The sequence below is a fragment of the Miniopterus natalensis genome, chromosome 4 (genome assembly GCF_054644295.1).
Source record: "Miniopterus natalensis isolate mMinNat1 chromosome 4, mMinNat1.hap1, whole genome shotgun sequence".
NCBI classification, from domain to species: Eukaryota; Metazoa; Chordata; class Mammalia; order Chiroptera; family Miniopteridae; genus Miniopterus; species Miniopterus natalensis.
In genome coordinates this window covers 17,815,179-17,837,470 of record NC_142084.1, presented here as the reverse complement: position 1 = coordinate 17,837,470, position 22,292 = coordinate 17,815,179, and the positions used below count along the sequence as shown (strand labels likewise).

The 22,292-nt window shown below is 44.2% G+C and overlaps 1 pseudogene; it reads right to left on the bottom strand.

Moving 5' to 3' along the window:
• Positions 1-19,196: 19,196 nt before the first annotated feature.
• Positions 19,197-19,637, bottom strand: LOC107530131 (large ribosomal subunit protein uL15 pseudogene; annotated as a pseudogene).
• Between the last annotated feature and the right edge of the window lie 2,655 nt (positions 19,638-22,292).

Sequence of the window (22,292 nt, the reverse complement as noted above, 5' to 3'; positions counted from 1 at the left end):
GACTCACTCTTGTCTGTTTGAATTGCATGCACTGGAGTCTTTCTTACTAAAATCTGTAGCTTGCTTAAGAAATTTACTTTGGGGCCAGTAGTAGAATTTAGGCTTCCCTGAGATTACCTCTTTTATTTTCTAAGAAGTAGCTGGGTAATAAATAATGGCACGCTCACTGAGAACTCTCTTCTAAGCCTCTCTCAGTTGTGTAGGAGCCCTTCTATGAAATGGAGAGCCCTCCCCACTTCTTCCCATAAGAATGGAAAGGGGGCTTCAATATGGAGGATGGGCAGTGGATGGATTCCTGCTCTCTGAGGGCAGGGGCTGTGACTCCCCTCACCTCTACTTCCTCTGTCTAAATAACCCAAATCCAGAAGTAGGGGTGGATTGGGAGACTTAGCAGGACAGCCTCCCTAACCCAAGGTTTAACCACCTCAGACTGCCCAGGAAGCCAGAGGGAAGGTGGCTTCCTAGTTGGTCCTTTACTCAGTCCTAAAGTGAGAATTAGGGGCTTGAGTTCTTAGCGGCAAAGCAGGCAGCACAGTCTGTTCTTCATTGGGACTCCAGAGGTATCTGGCAAGTCTCTTGGCCACAGGCCTCCCAGAAGCCCAGAGCTCTTTGAAGAGAAAAAAAGGTTCTAGAAACAAGGAAGCTGCTGCTCTTGATAAAAAGGTTGGGAAGAAAGAAAAATGAGACTAACAGGGCTGAAGAGAACTGTCTGTGGCTGAAGAGAATGTTAATGGCTCTGCTCCTGAGCTTCAAAGCCTGAGCTAGATAGGATTACACACAGATGCCTCTGCTGTCACCTACAGCATACTTACCAATGACAGTTGCTTACAAACAGTCACAGCCTGACTTTCCCAGGGCAAGAAGCAGTACCTGCTGCAACTGAGAAAAATGAAACTGGGAGATCCTAGGTCTGGCTCAGCTAGTTGGGGTTTAACTTGTCTCTTCTGCATCAGACACTAAATGGGATTCCAGAAGAACTGAGGTACAAGGGAAATGGCTCTCATTGAACAAATCTACCTAACAGTTGTCTCTTTCTCATATTTACAGAATGGTAGCTGCTATGGACTGAATTGCATTCCCCTAAAATTCATATGTAAAAGCTCTAACCCCCGATTTGATAATATTTGGAGAAGGGCCTTTGGGAGATAATTAGGTTTAGATGAGGTTATGAGAGTGATACTGTCATGATGGAATTAGTGCTCGTATAAGAGGAGATACCAAAGGGCTTGCTATCTACCCTCTCCCACCCTCCCCCACCCCATGTGAGCTCACAGCAAGAAGAGTAGCCTTCTGCACGCCAGGTAGAAATCCCTCACAAGAACTCAGCCACACTGGCACCTTGACCTCAGACTTCCAACCTCCAGAACCATGAGAAAATAAATTTAAGCCACTTAGTCTATGGTTTTGTTATGACATCCAGAGCTAATACAGTAGTTCTAATGGATGCTGTTGGTACTTGGCCCAAATCCCCTTTACACACCAGTGTATCCACTTTCCCAGCTGCTGTATTAGGTTCCAGTGGCTCACAGATGCCTGCCCTTCTCCAGAAAATTGCTCTTGGTGGATGGAAGACCTCTTCTGTACCTCCCTACAGCTTTTAACCAAGGTGGTACAAAGACCAGCCCCTTTACCTAAGGAAGGATAAAGTCTTTTGGTGCTCCTTAGGCCCCTGAGTTCCCCTGTGGAATCAGCTTGAAGCCAGACACAAAGCTGTGACCATTCTCCTGTCTCACCATTTCCTGCTTCCTTCATTCCCTTTCTCCTGAGGGCACACCCAATAAATCATGTAACCTGAATTTTGCCTCAGGCTCTGCGTCTGAGGAACCTAACTTAAGACAGCAACTCTCCCAAGAAGTAAAGTATTGAATGACCCAAATGACTCTAGTACTTTATGAGTATAGTAATGATGATTAATGCCCAATGATAATGAACATTAGGAACAACATCCCTTATTCCTGTGTCCAAAAAGTATAGAGGAATAAAAGTCCACTGAGAAAGAAGATGAGGATGTGTTTTAGCAATATATAGGCATCTGGCGGACAGCTGTCCTTACCTTGCCAGCAAGGGTTTAAATAGCCTTGTTAGCACAGAGCCACAGACTGAGGCTCCACGGGTTTAACCAATTATGGAAGCATCTTGACTGCAAGAACTCTTGAGCCACGACTGGGCAGCAGAGTCAGTCGGGCAGGTCTGTGCTCTGATTTGGGAGCCAACCTGCTTCCATACTCCCCTGGGCAGGGCCCAGAGTTCCTGAAAGGAGAAGCCCATCACCTGCCCAGGGAATGGTCTGCTCTGATGGGGGGCTTCAGGTCCTCAGGTCCTGTCATCCCTCTGCTATGTTTTGCTCAGCCTATTGGCTTCTTCATGATGCTCTTTTGTTCTTGGGAGGGTCCTTTTTACTCTTTTTGAAATAGTTTCCTTTGATTTCCTTCCCTTTTCGTTTTCTACCTCCTGTTTCTCCCTCTCAGTCCAGGCTTCATCACCAGAACCTGTGAAATTTGGGCTGCTCTGTCTTGGGAGGATGAAGTTAGAGTCTCACATTCTTCCAAGAAAGCTGCATGAGATAGTTCCTTCCTGCTTCTGGTTACCTCTTAGAGTTTAACTTCCTTTCCACTAACAGTGAGGATAGGAGGAATGGAGCAGGCAGAGAGAGGTAAGAACTCTCCCCTGACATGCCAGTGGGCCCCAGCATGCCACTGGGTCCCGGCATGCCACTGATATACTTTGGCCCATCTATTTTGATAGTGGCCCCAGGAAAAATGTGGGCGAGAGCACAGAAAATGCTTATCCAGATGCTCCCAAAGATTTAGGGTCATGCTCAAATATCTCTAACCTCTTTAGCAATTATTTAGTTGATTTGGTATTTTTATTTTATTTTTTACTCCTCACCTGAGGATATGTTTATTGATTTTAGAGGTGGGGGTGGGGGATGGGGGGAGAGAAACAAACATTGATGTGTGAGAAACATTGATCAGTTGCCTCCTGTATGTGCCCCAACCAGGGATTGAACCTGCAACTTTTTGGTGTATTGGATGATGCTCCAACCAACTGAGCCAAGCAGCCAGAGAAACTTGCTATTTTCAGAATGAGAGTGGCTCCCAATTCTTGTTCTTGGGAGGTCTGAGATCTTGTGTTTAGATCTAGAGGTGAAAAAGGGAATTCTGGACAACTCTTACCCATTTCCATAACTTTTTTCCCAACATAGTTTGTGGCAGGGAATAAAACAGAGGTAGTATAAGGATCTTATATCAGACAACTGAAAGGTAGCTATCTGCTTTGTTCCTAAACATCTCTAACAAAAAGTAGAGTTGCTTTAGGAAGACTAAGTCCTTGGGTTTAAGTGATGCATCAAAGTGTACACTATTTCTATCACTAGCTTTGCTTGCTGCTGTATTGCCTCATTCTTAGATAGGCACTCCACACATGGCAACCAGATGACCATCAGCAGCCTCAAACCAGTGCTACCCTTAGAATTTACCATTCTAGAGGGGAAGAACATATATATATATCTTTTCCTATAGTTCCTACAAAAGCCCAGAAAAGACTGGGATTGGTGTGGTTTGAGTCATGTCCTTCTCTGAACCAGTTGGTATGCCCAGAGGTATGGGGTAATCTGATAGGCTAGGCCTGGGTCTTGTCCTTACCCCTGAAGTTGGGGAGAGGATCTTACCTCTCTAGAACCATGTAGTCTTAACTAGGGAATGAGATTGACTGATCCCCTAAGGAAGTGCTGCTTGGGGAAGAAATACGTCCATTACAGCATGCATTGTCTATTCTCCTCTCTGACTGTAGAATACATTTCACTCATTCAAATGAAAATGCTTATGAAACACAAATTTGGGGTTCAGTTGTCAATGGGAATGGTGCTTTCTAGACTCAGGTGTGAAGAAAGGCAAGCTTAGCTCAAGAAAGGATTAAATCAGCCCATCTGGTTTGAGGAGCCTCTGGTCATCGTATCCAGAGAACCAGCCGAGGGTGTTGGGAAACTATGAGGAGGCAGTCTTACCATTAACCCAAGGTCTGTGCCAGAAGGAGCATCCTGGCACACAGTGGCACTCAGTTAATATTTGTGGAATGGCTTCTTTGAGGAGAATCACAGGTCAAAGAGAAAACTGGGAGAACCAGGAAGAACCAAGAGCTCAAAGCAGACCTCTGTGCTATGCCAGAATTTCACTCTTTGACCAAGCCATGTTCCCACAGTTTGCCAGATTATATACAGCTGATATGCTAGGATTTTCCAATACTATGATTCAAGTTATTGCTTTGCTGCTATAAGTATATGACCTTCTAATAACTCATGATGGAGGACAGGGCAGGTACCAAGTATCAATGACAGGTGGATGCTGGTCTCAGGTCCAGAGTCTTCAGAAAACAGGCAGTGTTCCTCTTAAGAGTGGCTTTTAGACTTTGTGACATTTATCCTTCTACCATCCTCCCTCCTATGTCCCCATGCACTACTTCTGTGGCTGGTAGACAAGCAGGCATCAGTGTGTGCTCCAGGGAAGCACGTGGGCTCTCAGACTGGAAGTTGGCATTTAGCAACCTGCCTGAGACAGTGTAGAAATGAAAAGATAAAAACCTAAGATATGTGCTAGGGGCTGTAGTTTGGAATAAATGGGTTCAGGCCCTCTGCCCAGTCAGCCTAACACTCTGGTAAGCTGCTGCATTTAATGGACAACTCTGTTAACATCTTGGATGGAGGGGGGGAGAGTAGGGGGGGGGAAGGAGGGAAGCAGAGGAAGAGGAGAGAGAGATGAGTGAGCATATGTGTGTGTGTTGGGAGAAACTAAAAAGCTTGGAGCTTTTCTCCATGTCCCAAGGGGGGAACTTTATGTGATTCTCCGAGTCTGTGTGCCATCGCAGGGTTTGACAGCTGAGGTGGAGCTGGGAAGGGTAGCAGTTTGGATAGGGTAGAATGAGGGCTTAAATCATCTGCCTTCTGATCCCCACAGGATGGGGAGGATGAGAAGGGATATATCTTCCCCCCTTAAAATGAAGAAATTGTAGGTCCTGGAATTCAGAAGATAAGAACATGGGGGACTTGGGGGTACCCTCTGAGAGCTTCTGTGATATGCTGATGGATGAGGAGAAGAGAGGGGAATGGAGAGGTAAAGTGAGTCCCAGGATTCAGAAACTGGTTCATGAGAGCAGAAACTGATTCCCACTACATGAGGGGAGGAGGAACAGGTCTAAAGAGAAAAACAAAGGAAGTAGACATCCATGTTGTGCTTGAGGGTGCTTAGGTTCAGGCCCTCTCTGGTGGCTAGGGAGGATGAGATGGCTCTTACCATGGCTAACGAATGAGACTCAAAAAACCATCAGATAATTTTGGTGCCTGAGACTTCTTGAGTCCCTGGTACCCAGAGAACACAACAGATAGTAACAAGAACTCATTTTTCTTTCCACTGAGTGATTTTCAGTCTTAGTATCTTCTCCAACTTTTAGCTGCTGTCAGACTACATCAGGGCAGAATATTGTTTCCAAGCATGTCACAACTGCCAGGGATTTCCCCAGAGGAGAGTGTATGACAAGAATGGGCAGAGTATCTCTGACCCAAGACTTTGCTCCTGTCCTCCCTGAATGCCCTTGCCAGCTCACCTCTTCTTAAAAGTCACTTCCAGAGTCAAAGCTAGGTATTTTAGGGTGCTGCCTACCCACAAATACACAGAATTGAGAATGACCTGCCCAGAGACGAGTTCTAGGTCAGATCAGGCTATGATTCTCAAGTATACAGACTGCATCCTAGGTTGGGGTGCAGGTCAGATTGGAGGGTAAGTGAACAGGCCCTTGTCTTAGAAGTCAAAAGTGCTGGGTTCAGGTCCTGATTCTACCCCAGGTAGCTGTGTGACCTTGAGTTATTACTTGAATTCTTTAAACTTTAATTTTCATGTCTAAAATGGGGATAATACCTCCCTCAGAGGGCCCTTATCAAAATCGGGTAATATGCATAAAAGCACTTTGTAAAATGCTGTATTGGTGGAAGGAATTATTTCTTCATTCCTTTATTCTATCTGATAAAGACAAAGATATGAAAGCTATTGGGTTCCAGGTAGGCATCTGGAAAGGTATGTATGTGGTGAGGGCAAGAGTAAAAGATGTGGTAAAATGGTGTCCCCTGTACCCATGGAGGATGTGACATGAGCTTCTAATTCATACAGTAAGAGTCTGTAAACACCTACTGAAGTGGTGCCTGTCATATACAGGACATACTTACTTGATTATTGCCCCAGTTTCTTTTATTTCTGACACAGAGCTCCTAAATTCTGTGGAATTTCCAGGGTGATAGAAGCTTCTTTTGATTTAATGAGGCAACTTTTGGTGGGACCCTAGATAGCTTCAGGATGGGGGCCATTTACCAGAAAGACTAAGCCTTGATTAGAAGCCTAGAACTTTTAGCCCCACTTCCCTCACCCTCTGAGGAGGGGAGAGGGGCTGGAGATTGAGTAAATAATCTATTATTCTTATTCCATAAAAGCCCCTAAATGACAAACTTCAGAGTGCTTCCAGTTTAGTTAATGCATCCATGTGCCAGGAGGGTGGTGCACTTCAAATCCATGGGGACAGAGGCTCCTATGCTTGGGACCCTTCCAGACCGTATTCTATTACCTCCTCATCTGGCTGTTCATTTTTATCCTTTATAATGTCTTTTATAATAGACCAGTAAATGTAAGTAAAGTGCTTTCATTAGTTCTGTGAGCTGTTCTAGCAAATTATTGCACCTGGGGGTTGGGAACATAAAATTTATAGCCATGTTGTATTCATAATTCCCCAAAGAGAGTATCTGACCCCCCTTACCTTTTCATACCAGACCTCACCAGGCTGTCTGAGTTTAGAGCTATGGTTGGAGAGCTTGGATTCCCATCATAGAATACTTGGCTGCGTAAGATAAAAAGAGTAGCTCACATTTACTGAGGTATTACTATGCACCAGGCACAGTGTTTAGTACTCTTCACCGTTTATCTCATGAATATAATTGTCCGAACAACCCCACTAAAGTTGGTTCTAATATTTTCCCCATCGTGTAGATAAGGAAACTGAAGCACAGAGAGGCTAGATAACTATTAAGTGGTAGAGCTAGGATTTGAATCCAGGCAGACTGGCTTCAAAGCCAGAGCCTATAAGCAGCTTCCTATACAGCAGGGCCATGGGAAGTTAGTCTTCTAAGCAAAGGTGGTGGGCATGCAGGCAGTGTGATCTGCATGTGTAGTCCAGATGCATCTTGCAGGAGTCAAGGCAAACAAATGTGATTCCAGAGTCTTCCAGCTGTTTCGTGAGTGTTCCTTTAGGAGCTGGGAATGGGTGTGGTGTGAAAAAAGGTTCCACTGCCATTTAATGTTGATAAACACTGTGGGGTGTATGGCACCTTAAGAAGATATTACAATAAAGAAATGGCTTTGTGGCCCTGGTCAGGTAGCTCAGTTGGTTATAGCGTCATCCTGATAGGTCAAGGCTGTGGGTTTGCACCGGTCAGGGCACATACAAGAGTCAACCAATGGATGCATAAATAAGTGGAACAGCAAAAGTTGATGTTTCTCTCTGTGTGTCGTTCCCTAAAAAAATCAATAAAAAAAGAAAGAAATGGCTTTGTCCTTTGTTGAATCTGGAGTTTTCTAAAATTATCTGAGCAGAGAACTCATTCTTTTCTTGGCTAGATACCTACTGATATACAATAGACCACTGTTGCAGGACGACTGGTTTGGAAATGCTCTCTTACTCTCTACCCTTCTACCACACAGTCCACTTGAAATAATGGTTGCACTTAGGATGGCAGCTAAGATTTCTGCAGAGAGCAAAAAGTGCCCAATGGCCAGCCAGCTCAGATGGCAACAAGAAGATGCTAATTAACCAAGAGGTCAGGCAGCGGCTGACATTCCTAGGCTGCATGAGGAAGCCATCCAGCACACTTGGGTGGTTTATTTCTTGTTTTCATTTCCCCTTGTCACTGCTCTTGTCTAGACCCTTTACATGTCAAGTCTGGACTGTCAAAACATCCTCCTGACTAGTCTCCCTTCCAGCTGGCTCTCTGCTCCAGTCCATCCTGCACACCTGGCCAGATCAGTCTTCCTGAAATGCTGCTTCAAGCTTATCACTCTCCTGTCCCAAAAGTATTAATTCAGCTTTTAAGACGCTTTGGTTGGCCCCGGCCTACCTTTCCTGCTCCCTCCTCACATCTACATTGTAGATTAAGCTGAATCATTCAGGAGCCCCTCTGTGCTCTATATGTGCTAATTTTTCCACCCAATGCTTGAAAATCTACCTCCCACCCTCACCTCCCATCCCTATTTCCTCCTGTCAGAATCTTGTGTTCTCATTTGTTTACTTATCCCATTCAACAGGCACTTATTTTGTGCCATCTGTATGCTAGATCCTGTGCTAGAATAAGACACAGTCCTTCAAGGAGCTAATAAAAACAGAAGCATACATGCAGGTGATGTGTGCTATGATACAGAGATACTCGGGGTTTCATGGGCACAGGCACCTATCCCTGCCTAGGGCGCACCAGAGACAATTCAGAGTAGGTTTCCTGGAGAAAGGGATGTTGACACGGTGAAAAGGCATGTGGTGAGCCAGGGACTGGCTGAGGATGTCTTTGGTGCCGGGGAAAACTGGACAGGTTCTCCCTACCTCAGGGAGAATCCTCACAGAGAACCTCAGACTGATCCTGTTGACAGGGGGAAGACAGGTGAGGGGAAAGCGCGGGTGCTCATCAGGAGAGTGGAGTCTGGGGCTGGGAGGAGGAAAGGAGGACAATGACTGACATATTCACTGCATTCTATGGTTTAGCAACCTCCCCCAGCTCCCAAGTCTCATCTAAGAGATGCATGCCACTGGAGCAGCTTGGTTGCCAGGGGCAACCTCAGAAGGCAGCCTCGTTCTAAAGGCAGCTACTGAAGCCCCTTTTCACAGGGCTCTGATAGGCAACCTGCAGGTCTCAGTCAGCCCCCCCCCACCCCCGGAAGTGACAGGACAGGGTCAGTGCACTCAGGTGAGTCTAAGTGAAGGGTGTGGAAGATAGACCTTCTAGTCATGCAGCAGGATGTTGAGAAAAGAAAGGATTCGAAAAACAGATGGCAGTTTAATCCACCCAAATACTTAATATGAGTAACATAACCTTGTTTTTCTGAGATACAGCCTAATTTACTTCTGGCCTCAAGCTTAGTAACTTACGTGTGTGTGTGTGTGTGTGTGTGTGTGTCTATAGTGCTAATGAGATTATAGAAATGTTGAATTTCTCTTGGTCACAGCTTTCCTACTCTGTTGAGGTTGTCCGCCAATAAGTTTCTCCTTTTCCTGATCTAGGACTTTTGATCTGGGAATATGGGCTCTTTCTGGGGGAGAAAGCAGAACGTGTAGGCAGAGAGAGAGAGAGAGAGAGCGCGCGAGAGCGAGCATGCGAGTGCTAGCTTGCTCCTGGTGCAACTGACATTAATTGGATTTACCAAGGCTCCCTGCTTCTTTCTCTGGTTCCTGCTGTTCTGCCCGCATGAATTGCCTGCTGCTTTCACAACAGGGAGGGAAGCCTGCACTATGTAGATTCAAAGCACCTGGGTTTCAGTTTTTGCTCTGTGACTAGAGCAACGTATTTAATCATCCTGAGCCTCCTTTTCTTCACCTGTAAAATGGAAACAGTAACACCCATCTTGCCCAATCACAGGGTTATTATTGTAAATATCAAATGAAGTAATTTGTGAGAAAGTGTTTTGTAAACTGTAAGTAGCAATAAGAAGAAGAAGAAGAAAAAAATAAAGATAATAAGAAGCAGCTGTTGCCCAGTATTGAGTGGTTACTGTGCCCATTGTTGTCCTCTTTATTCACACTCTCTTTTTAATCAATATATTATTTTTATTGAGATCCTCCCTGTCCTTTAAGACTCAGCTCACAATGCACTTTCCCATAGGAACTCCTTTGACAGCTCTTGCTCACGGTGGTTCCCAATTTCTCTAAACTAGTTTGCACCCTTCTAGATAAATCCACCATTATTTCATAAGCTCAACTTCTCTCTCCCAGCTGGAATATAAACTCTTTCAAGGTGCTCTACTGCATTTGCCTTCCCAAGATACTGAACACATAGTAGGTGCTCTAGAAAACTTGAAATTGAAATTTTCTGGCCACAGAGCTATTACATAAATTGAGAATTCCCTACCTTTTACAAAGCAAAGCTCTTGAGTGAAGAGTTAGTTATTGCTCTCTGCCTTGGCCACAGGGAAAGGACCCATCTGCTCCATTCAGTTTAATAGTCATCATATTTACAAAGCCTTTACCAAGCAAACTCCTAGACAGGGAATTCTTATTTCAGGACCTGCCTCTAGAAATGCTAATCATGTTACCATGTCCCGCTTCCAACCCCTTGTCCTGCTCCATACCTTCTCTATGTTCATACAAATATATACAGCATATACAGATGAATTCTATTATTAAAAGACAGAGTAGCCACTCTTTAACACTCAAGAGGATAGTAAAGAAGCCTAGAGTTAGATATCAGGAATGACTTCTCTCAATCCAGTGTGAAAACTCAGGGGCAGGGCTATATGCTTCCTAATTTCTCTGAAACTTATCTCAAATCACTGCTCTCTGGCCCAGTGTGCCCCCCAAAATGAGCCTATTTTCTCATCTTCGGACCTGCCATGTCCAGTCTTGCTTTAGGGACTTTGTACTAGCTGTTCTCACAGCCTGGAAGCTGCTGCTCAGAGATCTTTGCATTCATATCATTTGAATCTTAGCCTAAATTACAAGTCTTTCCTGATCTCCCAATTTAAAATAGCTTCCTTGGGCCCTGGCCGCTTTGGCTTAGTGGTTAGAGTGTTGGCCTGCGGACTGAAAGGTCCCAGGTGGGTTCGGTTCTGGCCAAGTACATGTACCTCTGTTGCAGGCTCATTCCCCGGCAACAAATCTATGTGTTTCCCTCACATGTCTCTCTCTCTCTCCCGCTTTCTCTGAAAAAGCAATGGAAAAAATATCCTCGGGTGAGTATTAAAATAAATAAAATAGCTTCCTCATAGGGGAAATATAGACTATACACATGTACCTGCCTTTTTTTTTTTTTTTTTTAAACCCTCACCCGAGGATATATTTTTTCATTGATTCTAGAGAGAGAGGAAGGGAGAGGGAGAGAGAAACATCGATCAGTTGCTTCCCGTACACACCCCGACTGGGGATCAAACCCATAATCTGGGTATGTGCCCTGACTAGGAATTGAACCCACAACCCTTTGGTGCACAGGATAATGCTCCATCCAACTGAGCCACACTGGCCGGGGCTGTATGTGCCTTTTATATGAATAAATTTCTCTTGATGGATGCATAAGAAATGAACATTTGTTGCTTATAGGGAGGGAAACTGTATAGCTGGGAAACAGAGCTGGGAGAGGGCCTTCTCTGCATATCCTTTTCTGTTTTTTCTTTTAACTTGAATATATTATATATTCAAAAAAGTAACTTAAAAATACAAATAAAAAGAGAAAAAAAGAAAGCAGCCCCCACTGAGCATTCTTTATTTACTTTATACATTTTATTTACAAAACTGGCAGTGAGCAGATTTGCTCCATGGGCCATAGTTTGCTGATCCCTGATCTAGTACATCATCTTATTTGATATTTATTCTGGCAGTGATTATTAGTTTACTCATTTTTTATCTGCCTTTCCCCACTAGAATGCAAGCTTCATGAAAACTGGGTACTTTTCCGTATTGTTACCACTATATCCCTGCACCTGGGACAGTTTTCTGGCTGAAAGTAGGTGCTCAGTAAATACTTGTTGAAAGACTGAGTGTTTGAATGATATATGTTTGTCTGGACTGAAGAGAAGAGCAGCCTTATTTGGAAAGAGAGAAGATAAAATAAACTTTTGATGGCAGCCCCTTCAGGAGTAATACAGTTCTCCCTTTTCCATGGTTTTGCTTTTCACAGTTTCAGTTACCCACAGTCAACCGTGGTTTCAGAAATAAACAGTTCCTAAGTTTTAAATTGTGCATCATTCTGAGTGGGGTGATGAAATCTCAGCTGTCTAGTTCCATTCCACCCAGGGCATGAATTATCCCTTTGTTTAGCATAGCCATACTGTATATGCTACCCACCCATCCCATAGTCACTTAGTAGCCATCTTGGCTATCAGATCAGTTATCAGAGACAGAGAAGAGACACCATATTCACATAACTTTTATTACAGTATATTGTTATAATTGTTCTGTTTCATTATTATTAATCTCTTACTGTGCCCAATTTATAAATTAAACTTTATTGTAGATATGTATGTATAGTAAAAAACATGTTTTTAATATATTTAGTACTATCTGGGGTTTCAGGCATTCTCTGGGGGTCTTGGAACATATCCCTCATGGATAAGGGAGGACTACTGTAATTTCTAGTTTGGTCATTCTCAAGAAAGTCCAACTCACAGTTCTTGCCTCAAGGAGTAGCTGCTGATACCTGCTTCCTGAAAGCAGATTAGAAACTGAAACCAAGTACCTGTCCTCCTAGGACATGTTCCAGAAAGTAGAGAAACCAGTGGATTCACTACTTTTCAGTTTAGGAGGAAGAAAACACACACATGCACACACCTGGGGAAGCTGCTCAGTTGGCAAGTTGAGCTTTGCAAACAGACACCCTTGAGGGAATGAGGGAGCAACTGCTTACTGCCAGAATGACATGGGTAACAGCCAAGACCTGAGGAAGGGGAGGAGTTGGAGGAAGTGGAAGGAGGGAGTTTGGTACATTACAACTTAGGCAGCACATTGCCCTGAACAAACAGCCTGCATCACCATGTGGTGATTAATTTTTGAAAATTTTCTGAATCAACACATTCTCTGCATATGTTCTGTATAGCCTGGAAATGTTTGGTCCTCTGGGCTTTTGCAGCCATGTGGCACACTGGCCAGCAAAATGTTGTGTCCTGAAGGCAAAAACAGCTCTAGATGAATCACCCATGCACTGGGCACTGCCTGCTCACGGCAGGGCCCTGCTTCAAGGGAGCTGCACTCAACCCACAATGCTTAGAGGTTGCGCAGAGTGTCAGGAGATTTAGGCCACACTACTTTTTCTTTCCCTTGGAAGAAGGTCAACAGGAACATATCTCCTCTTCTAATTCCTTTAACACTATCTTCACCACCAGACACGGTCTCACACTTACTCAGAGGCAGACGGGAGGGTTCCCAATGGAGTGCTCTTGAGAAACAGGTTTTGGAGTTACCCAGGCATTGGGGTGAATACTGGCTCCTTCACTTGCCAGTGTTATCTTGATCAACTCAACATAAACCTCAAGTTTTCAATCTCTGAGTCTCAAGTTTTCTCAACTTTCTCTACAATAACACCTGTGGAGTTATTTAAATTAAAATAATATACATAAAAGACAAGGAATAGTGTAGATGCCTAACAAAGAGAAGGATTTGGGGAGGGTGGAAAGGCAGTATATTTCTCAGCAGTAGCTAGGGAGGAGAAGGGTTGAGTCCATCTTAGACTGGCTGCTTGCAGCCGAGCTCAAAAGCCTCATCTCATGCAGTTGAGAACCTCCTTTTGACTTTTCTGATCAGGGTCTAGCCTGGCAATGTTTGGTCCTCTGTCTTTTAGCCTGGTATCCAGGTGGATCAATTGACTTCATTAGCTGGTTCTTTTGGAGCTTTGAGAGTTCTTTGGATTTTTTCTCCTTCTTTAATGTAGGGGGTCTCTCCCTCAGACAAGCCCAGGATATCAGCTAAGACTAAGGGGAGTGCAGAGGAGCCTATGGGCTGCAGTACAAACTTTCTCTGTCCCCTAACCAGAACTTGGGTCTGTGTTTTTCAGGATGTGCTTCTGGGAGTCCTGGGAGGGATCCCATGGGTACTGAGGAGAGAGTTGAGTAGTCTGCTGCCCTGCCACTGGTGTTGCCTCTGTTGAAAGAGCCAAGTGATAACAGACCAGCCCATGCACTCAACTTGCCATTCTCTTATACTGAAAGTATACCCAGCATCCAGCAGCATTCTCTGGCCCATCAGAAAGGAAAGGGGTCAAAGGAGGGGGACCTTGGGCATGTGTTGCTTTGAACAGATCTGTGCCCATGTGACGGGATTTCCTGTCGGATGTTACTGAATGCATGGCAGTACCTGCCAAGTTCCAGTTGCGGGGTGTGGGTGGGTGGGCGGGGGGCAGTGTACAGCTCTGTGTGTATACAGATGCTCTGGGCATGTATGGGGTTCAGCACTAGGAGGTACTTCTAGGATTTGTGTGTAGCTTTATCTCCCCCCACCCTCCCTGCTCCTGGAGGGGTAGCTGTAACTCCGCCCTCAGGCTACCTAGCTACATTCCACTCCCCCCAACCCACCAGCCTCATTCTGTCACACGGAGCTTTGGCAGAAAGGGAGGGAGCGTGGGTGCTGCAGAGAGAAAAATACCCCAAAGTTTGAGTAAAATGGCAAGAGAGATGCCAGCACACAGGGAACAGGAGCCTTCCATTTCTCACAGCCTGCACTGCTGGGCTGGGGGACATATACCACAATTTCCTTTCCTTCCTTCCTCCTTTTTTCCCTTCTCTCCCTGCCTCTCATGATATTCAGGAAAGGGAGACCCACAGTGAGGGGAGGAAAGGAACAAAGATACTTTTCCTAGGGACCAATGTTTTCTGTAACAACCAGAATAGACAGTTCTTGGCTCTGCTTGCTTTGGGCAAAGTGGGGTGTGTGTGTGTGTGTGTGTGTGTGTGTGTGTGTGTGTGTGTGAAATAGAGTTAATGTATGGGAGTGTGTGTATCTATGAGAGTGTGTGTTGTTAGTATATGAGTGTGTGTATGTGTGAATGTGTTCAAGGGGCTTTAAAGATAAAGGGCAGATAGAACAGAAAGAAGCAAAAACACAGTTGGTTAGATACCTGCCTCAGATAGTTCACCCATGAATAACTGAAAATTGACTGTATTTGTGCAGTAGGTTGGCCATTACCCAATATTTTACAAAATTAGAATAAAGATGTATTAAAAGGAAAACCTCAAGATAGACATTTTCCTTTGTGCTTTTGAAATTAGGGCATCTCATTTGAGCAGTGACTCCTTTTTGATAGAGTAAAACCTCATTTGTGCCCAACCACGCGTGGCTTAGCGGTTGAGCATTGACCTAGGATCCAGGAGATCAGGGCTCAATTCCTGGTCGGGGCACATGCCCTGGTTGTGGGCTAGGCACCCGATCAACGACTCTCTCATCATTGATGTTTCTCTCTCTCTCTCTCCCCCCCCTTTCCTCTCTCTAAAATCAATAAAGATATGTTTAAAAAAACAAACAAAAAAACCCTCATTTGTCATCATTTCACCTAAATAATGGCTGGAGTTCATCTTAGTACTATTAGTTGAGTTTGTAAACAAACAAGATCCCAAAGGGAATGCTTATTCCTCTCAAGAAAACAAGTCACTTTTCACTTCTTTGAAATATCAATTTGCATTCCAACAATATGGTACTTATAAATCACTCCTTTCTAGCAATTCATTAAAACAATTCCTAGAGGCAATACTTAAAAAAAATCATAATAACGTCTAATATTTACTGGGTGCTCGCATGTACCAGGCAGTGCATTAAATGATTTACAAATGAGTTCTGTTTTGGTCCTTCCAACTAGGGAAGTACTGTTACTTTACAACTAAGGCATAGAGAAGTTAAGTAGCTTAACCAAGTTCATGTAGGTAGCAAGTGTCGGACAAACCTTAAATTCAAGTTGCTACTCAAAGCCCATGCCTTACCCCACATGCTCTGTTGTGTACCTGTATATCTACTGGTCAAGGATGTCAAAGCATGCTGGCAAGAGGAATGACTGTGCAGGTGCCTACAGAAGGGCTGACCCACAGAATTCTTGGCTCCTAATCTAGACCCAGTCTGTGGGGCCAGTGCCTTGGAAGTTGGGATTAGCCCATTTTAGAGATGGGGGAGGATAAACCCAGCCAGGTTATGGCCTATGAATCCCCTTGGGATTTTTCAGTTCTCTCTAGGCCAGCGGATAGATGCGTAGCCTGGGATACTGACACAAGGAAATCAACAAAAATATAAAGGGTATCATAAATTATGTGTTTAGCACTGTGGTCACTGTCAATGTAAGAAAAATTCAAATCTGTAAAGAATTTTTGTGAATTTATTTAAGCCAAACTGTCGACAAATGCCAGGAAGCAGAATCTTAACGGATTGAGATAATGCTCTGGAGAATGGCAGTTTTGCACCTTTTTTAATACATTACAGTCAAAGGAGGAGACGTAAGTGGGTTACATGAAATCTGTTGGTGATTAGGGAGGCAGGAGAAAGCAAAGCAGGGAAACCTCTGGGATTGGATAAAAATGAAATGATAGACATACTTATTTTACTTAGGTGGGTGCAAGATAGTTAACAGTCAACAATTAACTCAACAATGAGGGGATTTTTGGTCTCCCCAGAGGGCTGCCTGTGCTTTAAGGGGTCCTGGAAAAGGAAAGTTACTCTGACATTCCAACAATATGTTATTGTAGATGCAAAAAGACAATAGGCTCAGTTAAGGTAAAGACCTTTGTCAGGGAAGATACTGGCCTAGGACATGACTACCCACCATAAACTGCTTTTAGTTAAAAAAAAAGTTTTAATTTCAGACCACCCTTTGCAGTTACTTTAAGTCTCTTGAGTTTGCAAGGCTGCCCCTCAGGCCTCCCTGAGCTTGTCAAGTTTAGTATGTGGCCCCTTTTTGTCCACGTCACCAACCCAGCTAAGAGCAATTTCAGAAGGTTCTAGGAATAGTGTAGGACTTTGAAGAAAGGTAATGACCCTGAATTCCCTCTAGGAAGGGTGAGGGAGAGGAGACAAAGGGAGAAAAGGAAGGTGATGACAAGAGGTGGAAGAGAGGGCGTGAAGGGCATATGTGACAAGGAGGAAGTGTACATTCAGTGAATAATGGAGAGCAGCTTCATTACTTCGATTTTTTGAAATAAGAACTGCCTTATGAAAGGGGGAGGGAGCAGCCTGGAAATAAATGAAATGAGGAAGGAAATTGAAGCCATCATTTGTGCCCTGCTGATGAGCAGATGTCAGCATGCTCTTAGCCTCTTGCTGCATTCAGTGCTTTTCTTAGATAAATGGTTGGAGCTCAAAGAGGTTCCAGTGGCGCCTGTACTGAAAACTCAAAGGCTCTAGGATATTTTGGTTATGAGAAAAGAGGGCTGGAAATTGGGGACTAGTCATCTAGTGGCTGGAGGTTTAAAAATAAATAAATGCATACATACATATATATATTTGTGTGTGTATGTGAGTTTATTTGTGAGTATACACACACACTAGCTATTTTACTATTACCATTGGATATAAATAAAACTGAAGGTAGATCAAGTAAGAATTTATAAAAGAGGAGGTTATAAGATACTGGGATCTCTATCAAGATGACTCTAGGGATAAATAGGTTGGGAGATCTAGAAGGGAAGGAATTGGAGACACCTTCACCAAGCCATTGAGAAGCCCAGCAGAGTGGAGAATACTTGGTGCAATCCTGCCTTCACTCCTTCCCTTAGAAAAAGCCAGGCCAGAGAGCAAGAGAGAGAGGCAGTTCAGGAAATGACTAACTAATGGGCATGGAGAGAGGGGCTGGCTCAGTAACCTAGCATGGGAAAACAGACCCTGTGCTGAAATTAATGAGAAGTTCTCTGTGAAGACTGTTCGGGGAAACCCCAAAAGTCTAAATTGAGGCTCAGTTCTGAAGAACTGACATGTAGCCTTATTCAGATTCATAAGAGCGTTAATAGGAGAAATTTACATACACAGGCGAGGCAGCTGCTTCCAGCAGTGGCCTGCCAGGAAGAATCTACAACCCTTTAAGAACAGGGTCTCTTTTTTATAGGGGTAGTCACAAAGACCACCAGAAAGAGCAATGCATTCCTAAATTAACAGATGACATCAGGCAGTTATCACACTCTATATTCATTAACCTCCTTCCTGGAGGCATGACATTTGTCTTTGGGAGGCATTCAAGTTGTCTGGCTACTCAGCCAAACCTGAGGCTACAGAGAGTTGAAAAGTCACAGAGAGTTAAACAGGGAGTCTAACATTTCCCTGATGCCTCTGCTGCTGGAGCCATATTGCATCTAAAGATGCATATTCCCCTACAAAGACTTACTCCCTTAGGATACAGGGAGAGTGTGCATTAGACAGCCTCATCCATAATTTTATTTGAATCTCCTCTGCATCCAGCTGAAGGAGTTATTTACTAACAGTTGGGAGAAGTGGGCAAATATCACAGCTTAATAAGTTAACCAAGGTCTGCAGCGCCCTTTGGAGTGTACAGGCCCAGTAGTTTTGCCCCTGTGGTAGACCCTGTTGACACAAGGTCTACATAGCATAACATCCTGCCTCTAACAGACAAGATTGAAAGCCTGGGATGGAAAGAAATTCTGTCGAAAGCCTTGTCCATCAACAGTGCTGGAATCAATAAATATTTATTGGATACTTTGGGGATTATATAGGAGATGCATTAAAAATGTATCAGCCTGGCCCTAGCTGGTTTGGCTTAGTGGTATTGGTTGATTTTCTTTTTTTTAAATATAAGAGAGAGAAAGGGAGAGGGAGAGAGAGAGAGAAACATCAATGATGAGTCATTGATCGCTGCCTACTGCACTCCCCTGACTGGGGATCGAGCCTGCAGCCCAGGCATGTGCCCTGACCGGAATCGAACAGCAATCTCCTGGATCCTAGGTCGACGCTCAACCACTGAGCCACGCCCGTCTGGGCAGGCCAGGATATTCTTAAAGAATGAGTTGAGAGTTGGCTAATCTGGAAGGAGAGAAAAAGCAGATTGCAGACAGAGGGAACAGGAATTACAAAGGCATAAAGGAGCATGATGAACAGGGAGAATAGTGAGTTTAGTATGAGTAGAGGTTAGGGACATTTTGTGAGAATTATGTCTGAAAAGGAGACTAGAAAGGGAGATTGGAGACCAATTGTGAATGAACTGGCATATTCTGCTAAGAAGTTCAGACTTTAACTCATAGGCAGTGGGGAACTACTGAAGGCTGTTAAACAAGGCTGAGTAAGAAAATCAGCTCTGCTTTATAAATAGGTCACAGAGTAGAGTGGGGTGGAGACAGTTTGTTCCAGGGTCCCACGTACAATAGGGCTTCACATCTATCTCCTATCATGGTCCTCAACTGGGGAATTCTTTTTTCCTCCATTCCTCTCTTTTTTTCTTCTTTTTTTTTTGACAAAAGCACCTGTGGACATTTTAATGCACTTCCCTCAATGTAGCTTCAGGCTACCAGGACACAGGCCACACCAACACCCTTAATCTTCTCCTCAGCTCTTCTGCTGAAGAATTTGGCCTTCAGAATGACCGGCTGCTTTGGGAGCTTTCCCTTCCCCAGAACTTTGTAGTATCCCAATTGCACCACATCAATGATAGGAGCAGCTCCAGTCTTGTTTTTGGCAGCATTTACCTGTGTCTGCTCACTGACCAAGGTCCACAGTTTATCAAGGTTGACGGTTGGGCAGAAACTCTGATTCCTCTTTGAATGGAAATGTCTCATACCAACTTTCCCAAAGTAACCCGGGTGATATTTGTCAAAGTTGATCCTGTGATGATGCAAACCACCAGCATTACCTCAGCCTCCCGGGTGCTTCCTGTGCTTGCTGATGTGGCTGTGGTTCATGTGGCCCCAAAGTTTCCGGGTCTTCCTCAGTCTGGATGGCATGTTGGCGGCTGAGATGGAAGAGCTCTTCTTATTTTTTTTTTATTCCTCACCCCGGGATATTTTTTCCATTGCTTTTCAGAAAGAGTGGAAGGGAGAGAGAAAGAGAGAGACACATCGATTGATTGCCTCCTGCACGTGCCTTGACCCGGGCCAGAAGATCGAGCCTGCAGCGGAGATACATGCCCTTGGCTGGAATCAAAACCGGGACCCTTCAGTCTAACCCGACACTCTAACCACTGAGCCAAACCAGCGAGGGCCATTCCTCTCTTCTTTTCTTCCACAAATATGTGATGAGCACTTATCATAAATAAGCCAAGCTCTGAGTTAGGTCCTGGGAAAACACAAATGAATAAAAACCATTCCCTGCTCAGAGGAGCTCCCAGTCTGATTTAGTTCTTCCCCAAACTCCATACTAGAATATTCAGTGGTCCATTTATTTCACTGCCATGATGAAATGAGAAAAAAACAAAGACAGTGTATTGAGTCTTTAAGTAAAGCTAAATATATTCAATATAAAACCTCTCCTCTTTGCCCTAGCTGGTTTGCTCAGTGGTTAGAGCATTGGTCCACGTACTTGAAGGGTCCCAGGCTCAATTCTGGTCCAGGGCACGTGCCTCAGTTGCAGGCTTGTATACCTCTCCCCAGCTGGAACGCGTGAGGGAGGCAACTAATTGATGTGTCTCTCTCACATCGATGTTCCTCCCCCTCCCGAAATGCAATGGAAAAAATATCCTTTGCATATTTTATGAGGTTTAAAAAACAAACAAACAATATAAAACCTCTCCTCTTCAGTGTGAGGTTATATTTGAATGTTCATACTTTCCTGAAAAGATGATAGTAGATGGTAGATTTTTGTTCTGTTTTGTTTTCAGTTTACTTACTTGGCAAAATAAAAAGTCTGCAACCTTTTGTCATATTTCAAAAATTGTGCATGTGAGGGAAATTTAATGGTTATGATACTGTTGTAATTAACTAGTTATTAATAACAGGAAAGAAGCAAAGGGAAGGCCAGACATTATAGACATGTTCCTTGCAAAACACTGGGGGAGAGAACCACACAGGGAATATACTTGCCTGTCAGTCACACCAAGGGACAGAGATGGTTGACCAGAATGGGCATGGCCACTTCATGCGTGCAGAAATTTGGGATATATAATCCCCTAATCAAAGAAGTTCACTCTCTTATGCTCTTGGTTCATATTGGCTTATGGCTCATGCTTGGCTTCCTGGCATTCTCCCGTGTGGCCCATGGCCATGTGGACCCCACACACAATGGACTAATTAATGGACTGCAACTAGCCTGGTGCTGTACTGGACCCAGCTCCAACATAGAATGGAAACTCTGGACACTGCCTCTGATTTTAGATCTACTGAAACCCCAGCTACACTTCTATTACTGGACTAAGGGAAATGGGACTTTGGAAACCCAGGGGTGTAATTCCATGAAAATAAAGCTTTATCATATCTTGTCCTCCTGTGGGGGCCTCTGGAAATGTTTATTCCATCAGTATCCCAAGAACCCTACTCCCATTAGCAACTGGGAAAGATGAGACACATTTTTCTCAGATATCAGTTAAAGGTTAATTTTCTCATTCTAGTGGTGGGACTAAGTGAAGGCCTTTTCACCCAAAGGAGTGGACCTATGCAGGAAACATGGATTTACGAGGGATCACAGAGACAAAAGCAGTCTCTCGTGTCACTTCCCACTCTCCCTAGACTCAGATATGGGGAAAGGGAGAATCCCTGGTCCCAAAAGAGTCAGGATTCACCAATTTCCTCTCTAGGAAGTGGCTCCTTCTCCAGATAACATAGAAGAGATGGCTGATGTTCCAGGAACCCACAGGCCCAGGAGATCTGAGGTTAACTCATCTAGTTAGAGAAAGGTCAGCAATTCTACAGAGAGATCCAGCAAGTGCAACAGGAAAAGCTGGTGAAATAGGAACAGCATGCCTCTGGCCCTGTCCTTTATAGTGTAATGGAATGTGGTCACCAGCTTTTATCAAAATTAACCAGGCATTCAGGGTTTCCATGGCTCAGGCACAAATAATCCCACCCACCAATCCCTGCAATCATATTCCATGGCCCAGGCACAAATAACCCACCCACCAATCCATGAAATCATATTGCTTAGTCAGCACCTAAACTCAAACTACTGCAGTATATATAACCAGGCTGCATCATTGTAACTTAGGTTTTGTAGGTTTAAACTAATTTAGGAGTCAGTCTGGGTACCAAATGGAGAAAGTCTTGTTTTGAGGTGGCAATTTAGTTAGTGAGTAGGATGCAGCATGTGCTTGAAATCCAATGGTTGGGGAGCCACTGTTCTCATGAGAGTCAGACTTAGAAGCAATTATTTCAGTACAGTGTGATAAATGCAGGTACAAAGGCACAGAGAACCATGCTATCAGGGGACAATGATGGATTTAGTATGAGTAGAGGTAAGGTGCATCTGGTGGGAGTATCTGAAAAGAGGACTAGAAAGGAAAGTTGGAGCCTGATTGTGAGGGGCCTGGCCAGGAGTAAATTCTTAGGAAGCAAAGCTGGGTAGAGAGCTCCTGACTCAGGCACTAGGGAGGATGGGGGAAGCTTTCCCAAGGAGCTGGTCCTTGGGATGGGTCTCTTGCTTAGCCTTTTGCTTTAAGGCTCTCTTCTCTC